Source organism: Bombina bombina, chromosome 7 (assembly GCF_027579735.1).
Source record: "Bombina bombina isolate aBomBom1 chromosome 7, aBomBom1.pri, whole genome shotgun sequence".
NCBI lineage: Eukaryota > Metazoa > Chordata > Amphibia > Anura > Bombinatoridae > Bombina > Bombina bombina.
The window spans coordinates 584,288,898-584,296,157 of record NC_069505.1 but is presented as its reverse complement, the minus strand read 5'-3'; the positions used below and the strand labels follow the sequence as shown (position 1 = coordinate 584,296,157).

General features: G+C 34.7%; 1 protein-coding gene across 1 annotated transcript in view; it reads right to left on the bottom strand.

The window, feature by feature from the left end:
* Nucleotides 1-4,924: 4,924 nt before the first annotated feature.
* Nucleotides 4,925-7,260, bottom strand: part of LOC128667142 (uncharacterized) — a 68,905-nt gene continuing 66,569 nt past the window's right edge. Inside the window, exons 12-13 of the mRNA XM_053722062.1 lie at nucleotides 6,887-6,984; nucleotides 4,925-5,286 (exon numbers count right to left, since the gene is read on the bottom strand). The gene's annotated coding sequence lies outside the window, so the exon portion shown is untranslated. The remainder of the gene's footprint in view (nucleotides 5,287-6,886; nucleotides 6,985-7,260) is intronic.

The window sequence follows — 7,260 nt, the reverse complement described above, 5'->3', positions numbered from 1 at the left end:
CAGTGATTTAAACTTAGAGATACATTCAATGAAGTGACCTGTGTCCCTAATATATGATTTTCCTTGAGTAACCATAGGGGATAAAACCTTATCCAAAAACTGGGCTGTGGGACTAAGCAGGGAGTTTATCCCAGCCACAATGGGTCTCCCTGGGGGATCTACCAAACACTTGTGGACTTTTGGCACCACGTAAAACACAGGCACAATAGGATGATCAGGAAGCAAAAAATAATTTCTTTGTTAACAATTCATTAGTTAAACCCATATCTAACATTCTCTTCAAAGTGGTTTCATCATCAAGCTGTCGCATAATTTCCTTTTAGTACCTCACTGTGTCCATTACAACCATCGCACCGCCCTTATCGGTGTGCTTAATGGTGAGAGTTTTGTTATTTTGTAGGGTTGTGAGTGCTTGGTATAGAATTTTGCTCAAATTGTGTCTATTGTCATCTTTGTGATTACTGATTAATTTCTTAAAGTCGGTGTCCACTAGTTTAATGAAAGTCTCAACAGCCACATTGTCCCCTGAAGGGTTAAAGGAACTTTTTGAGTGCAGACCCAAGGGAGTTAAATCAAAAGCACCTTCATTATGAATGTCCCGTATGTTTTGTGTAAAGGACTGCCTATTGGGATTGTTAAAGAATGCCTTTAGACGTAGTCCCCTAAAGAAACGTGTCAGATCTGTCATGATGGAAAATGAGTCAGGAGTGGTGGTGGGGCAAAAAGATAAGCCCATATTCAGTACTGTTACTTCATCTGTAGACAATGCATATGAGGACAAGTTAATTACATTTACCTCTTTAGTTTGGACTTCGTTTTCAGTCGGGTCCCCATTCCTGCTCCTCCTCCATCTGCCGCCCCTTCTCGTGTTGTACTGTCGTTTGGCCCCATTGTTCCCGATAAAAAAGAACTTGATGTGCCTTCACCGGCAACTGATGCATGTGCTGCGCCGGAGCTGTCGGTACTCGTATCTCTATCCGTCGCCTTCTGTTGGCGATTCCGTGACGTCATCCATCTTGAGCCTGTTTGCGTCGGACCGCATATGCCAACATAAATCCACGATTAGAAATGAGAAAACTACCTCCCTGTACCTGCACATTTCATTGAGAAAGGCCACCAAATCAACCAGCTCAGATACATGGTAATAGACCAGGCCCCTACACAGATTAGAGGGGGTGATAGGATTAAGGACCTCCTATATAGGGAGGCCAGATGGATCTGGAAGTTAGATACTATGCACCCCAAGGGATTAAATAGGGAATTTGATTTACTTCCTTTTATTTAAGGCCTCTGTTCATTTTGTTTTTGTTTTTGTTCTAGTTGATCAATACACTATGGATATTTTACATGTAGCCAAATATTTAGCCATATAGCATAGTTTATATAGCAACTTGCTGCATCTGTTTTTAAATGGAGTCTTTTTCACATGAGGCTCTGTAGGGGTTAAAATGTTGACTATGTGAGAATTACTCACTTATTTGTTAGGTCAGGTGAGACCTTAACAGGTGTGTGACCCCTCCCTCTGAGTTTGTGATTGGTCTCCTATGTACATAAATGTGTGATTTTTCTTCATATATGTTAGCTTGATAAAGGGGCAGGAGCCCCGAAACGTTGCTCTGTAATAAAGGCACTGTTGCCATTTTTTGAGTGCCACCGGTGTGTTGTTTTATTATACTTGTCACTGGACTTTGGTTAGGGAAGTCCCCCTGGTGTGCACCAACTCGAATCACTGGAAAAATTGAGGATTAAGTGAGTGCTGGTCCTGCTTGTCTAAATCTCATTACACCAGGTTTATGCTACATCACATCACTGACCAGATATAGTTTCTATTATGTTGAATATATGCCACATCAGATCTCTGAACAGTTATAGGTGTCTAAGGAATCTGATATGCCAGGCATATGCCACATCAGAACACTGAACTAATGAAGATGACTAAGGAATTTACTATTCCAGGGAAATACCATTTGAGAACTCTTATAATACCCTTGTGCTTCCAAATCTTTGAAGCTTAGAATATACCACATCCAACTACTGACCTGATGTAGAAGCCAGCTGGACCCACTATTCAGGAATATGCCACATTAAACATCTAACTATGCAGGGACCTACTTAATCCATCATGCCAAGAGTATGCCTCATTAAACTTTTGAACGGATGTCAGATCCTTCTGTATTTACTTTTCCAGGTACATGCCACATAAGAGCTCTGTCCAGATGTGGGGGCAAATAGAATCTATTATTCTCGGTATATGCCACATCACACTTCATAAACATTTTGGGGTTCACTGAATCAACTGTGCCAGATATATTTAACTTCATAAATCTGACTAGATTAGTTGCTTAATCAATATACTATGCAATATACTATGCAAGAAATACACCACCACATTCCTCGGACCAGATGTAGGGATGTACAAAATCTACTATAAAAGGTGTATGGTACATCAGACCTCTGTCCAGATGTAGGGGGGAACTGAATCTACAATGCAAATTATATACCACATAAGACCTTTGACGAGAAGCAGGGATCTACAGAATTAACTATTCCAAGGATATACCATATCAGATATCTGATCAGATGAAGGGACCTACAGAATCTATTCTGCCAGGAATATACCATATTAGTTCACTGACCAAATGTAGGTACCTACTAAATCTACTATGCCTGGAATATGCCACATCAGACCTCTGACCAGATGTGGGGGCAAATAGAATCTTTTATACTTGGTGTATGCCAAACGTCTTAAACATTTAGGGGTGCACTGAATCTGCTATGCCAGATATATTTAACTTCATAAATCTGACTAGATTTAGTTGCTTAATCAATCTGCTATGTAAGAAATACACCACTACATATCTAGGACCAGATGAAGGGGTGTACAAAATCTATTATGAAAGGTATATGGTACATTAGTAGTGGATCAGTAAATCAATTATGTCTGGTAGATGTAAGAGCCAATTGCATCTTCTATGCAGTATACTTGTGGTAGCAGTATAACACTAGCGCAATCTAGCACAAAATACAGCTACACTTGTAATGCAGGCCTAAACTTTTATGGTTTATAAAATCTTTAAACTATTACAATATATTTACATAATTATACAGATGTGTTTATGTAAATGTACTAATTAACATTAATTACTTTAACATATAAGTTATGATAAATATATTACTCATTGTATTGCTTTTGCATATTTACATGGAAAAACTAAAACTTGCATTGTATTTTTATACAAAATAAAAATATATTTTTGCATATATTCTTAATTTAAAAAAATCATAAAACTGCGATCTAGGTATAGTTACATTAATTTAACATTTCAAAAGTAAGAGAAAAAAGTAGACACCTAGTAACTACTTACAAGACAGGGATTTCAGCACACCAATTTTATTCTTTAAGAAAAAAGGACAAACGTCATGGCTAATATAATTATGATGACTACAGTGCCCAGTTTCTCAAATGTATACATCAAGAGTATTGCATTACAAATTCATTTAAACCAATAGATGAACCGTGGTAACATCATTAAATTACACAATATGCGAGAGGTCAGTTATACCTGTAAACACAAATGGTGAGATAAGACCCTATAAACACCGGAAACGTTTTGGTTTACAGCGGACACAGCGTGCAACGGAAACAAAGAAAAAAATGAAGTGCTTGGTTCTTTGCGGGGTTCTATAAGCGCCCCCTCTTGAACTTGCAAAACCAAAAAAGTCTTATCTGCAGAGGATTGTTTCTCCGTTTGCCGACTGGATAACATCTCTTTTTATTTTGTCTCTTTCCCAGCTGGGTGTGTAAGACAGAAGATAAGCGTTGGAAGTGGTAACTACTAATACCTATCGTCACCTGTTTAAGGTGGAACTTACATACTGATACATGTGAACTGCTTAACTTTCCATACGCTGGACTGTCATGACACACTATAACCCATGTAATAATTGTGTGCATGGGAATAGACATATGTAATTGCTTTCAAAGCTGTAGCAACCTTGTTATGATAGTACCCTGACTTTAATGGGGATGTACATAGATCCTACGTATACATTCATTTTCATGACACCGGTAGTAGTGGTGCCCACTTAATTAGGTGTTGTACACTCCCCTTGCCAGGGTACATCCACTTAAATTTTCATGCAGGTATAAAGTTTGTGCACAGTTATAAGTTTATGAGCATAGATCCTCACGGATCACCATGGTAACCAGATTATTGCCAGAGAAGCGGTTACCCTCTGGTGGAGGTGTTGCTCTTTTAAATCTGTGGTTTATACTAATTACCGTATATTGATATTTACTTATGTCTTTATTTACCTATATGTAATGGTGAACCTAAGTTATCAATGTTTCTTTCCCAAACAAGCATAGATCCTCAAGGATAACTATTGGTGGCCCATTTTTCGCTTTAATTGCAAAGCCACCCTCTAGTGGAGGTGTTGCTTTGTTTATAGGGTCTTATCTCACCATTTGTGTTTACAGGTACAACTGACCGCTCGCATATTGTGTAATTTAATGATGTTACCACGGTTCATCTATTGGTTTAAATGAATTTGTAATTCAATACTCTTGATGTATACATTTGAGAAACTGGGCACTGTAGTCATCATAATTATATTAGCCATGACGTTTGTCCTTTTTTCTTAAAGAATAAAATTGGTGTGCTCCCTGTCTTGTAAGTAGTTTATTAGGTGTCTACTTTTTCTCTCTTACTTTTGAAATTTTGAACTATGAATGTTTAAGGATCTGCACACAAATTCCCTATAAAGGGTACTTTATATTCACTAGACATTTTTTGAGTCCTTCTGGATTTAACAATTGTATTTCTCCCTAACCCATTTAATATTACATTAAACATTTAAGTATAGTTGCATTCATTTAAATATTTTTCTTCAAAAATATTGTAATTAAAATAGATACTTCTGGTTTGCAGTTTGGTCTTCATATCTGACCAAGATTACATATTTATTTATCCAGAAGATCCTTGCTGTCTAAAAGATTCTTCATCAAAATATATATATAAACAGTAGATCAAATTTATAATTGATAACTGGCATCACAAGGATGTCCTTTATTATTACCATTAAGTTGAATATTTAAAAAAAAAACTGATTTAATTCTTGAAGTTTTGAAATTACTACATAATTGCTAAAACTAGACATTTGTAGAAATTATAAATCCATGGATTGAGTATTTCCTTCATTTGGGTTCTTCCCTCTGTAAAATCGATATGGGTTTTGTGACTTTACCAAAGTGGCTGAAAATTTTCTCTTTAACAAACATATTATCTAGAAGTAAACAAAGAAAATGATGGTTATTTATGCATTATCTACAACAGTAATGAGATGAAAGAATTATATATTATGTATGCAATTAGTCCTGGACTTCGCCCAAATTATAGTGCCCTTTCTGTGAGTTTTATTTCAAGGAGCAAAAATAATTATTGTCAGAAAGGGATTTCCAAGGTAATGTGAATTGGATTTTTGGAAGATGACAATTTTTGGAAGATGAGCTTGCCATTATACTTTATATATAATGAATAAGAATACAAAAACAATATTGGCCAAGATTACAAGTGGAGTGCAAAACTATTAGCACTAGGGTTAACTCAAGTAAAATCAATAGTTCCCTTTTTTTGCGCTTATATTACAAGTTGAAAGTTAAAAGTTATCGCTCAAGTGAAAGCCTCAGGTTTGCTATCTTCTGGATATGTACTGGATTTTGTTCACACGCAAACCCGAAGGTGTGCTAGGCACTGAAAAATGCTTTAAATAGCATTGTTCTTTTGTTAGATATTCTGGAATCTAATGGGGAGATTTTCAGTTTTAAATATTTTTGTTCAAATCTGCTAATATAGTCTTCAATAAATTGGAAATTAGATATTTATACATATATTAGATATTGCTTAAAGAATATTAGATACAAGCAATACGCATATACACATTTTTATATATATATATATATATATATATATATATATATATATATATATATATATATATATATATATATAAATCAATACTGATAGATGATTTTAGTTACTATATTTCCAATAACATTAATCTTTTCTTATATGAGATTTAGTAAAAATATCTAATACATGTTTGTGTTGTGTGTGTATGTATGTGCGAGTGTTTGTCTATGAGTGTGAACACAGAAACACACACACATATATATACAGTATATGTATATATATAAATAAATAGATGTTTGTTTTGGTAAAACTATCTAATATATGTTTGTGTGTGTATGTGTGAGTGTTTGTCTATGAGTGTGAACACAGAAACACACACATATATATATAAATATATATATATATATATATATATATATATCAATTAAAGGGCCACTAAACCCAAAATATTTCTTTCATGATTCAGATAGAACATACAAATTTAAACAACATTACAATTTACTTCTATTATTTATTTTGCTTCATTTTTTAGATATCCTTATTTGAAGAAAAAGCAATGCACATGGGTGAGCCAATCACATGAGGCTTCTATGTGCAGCAACCAATCAGCAGCTACTGAGCATATCTAGATATGCTTTCCAGCAAAGAATATCAAGAGAATAAAACAAATTAGCTAATAGAAGTAAATTAGAAAGATGTTTAAAAATGTGTTATCTTTCTAAATCATGAAAGAAAAAATGTGGGTTTCATGTCCCTTTAATATATGTTTGTGTGTGTATGTGTGTGTGTTTGTCTATGAGTGTGAACACAGAAACACACACATATATATATATATATACATGAATAAATGTTTGTTTTGGTAAATATATCTAATATATTTTTGTGTGTGTATGAGTGTACACACACACACACACATACATTATTATAGTATTACATTTCATGATCAAAAACTCCTATATTTGGGAAGAACTTACTGTGCTAATTCCAGCCAACAGCAGACAAAGGACAACAATGGAAGACACAGAGATCACAATGATGGAAGAGGGTGGAAGATTCTCAGATGTCTTTGTGGCTGCACAGACGGGATTACAAGATATCAACAACGTATTTGCTATTTCATAAAAGTTAGTAGCTAGTTAAAGGGACAGTAGCATCAGAATTTTTCTTTCATGATTCAGGTAGAACATTCTATTTTAAAAAACTTTCCAATTTACTTCAATTATCAACTTTCTTTAGTTCTCTCTGTATCTTTTATTGAAAAGCATACTTAGATAGGCTCAGGATCAGCAATGTACTACTGGGAGTTATTTGCTGTTTAATGGCTGCTCATAAAGTTTATAAAAATGTA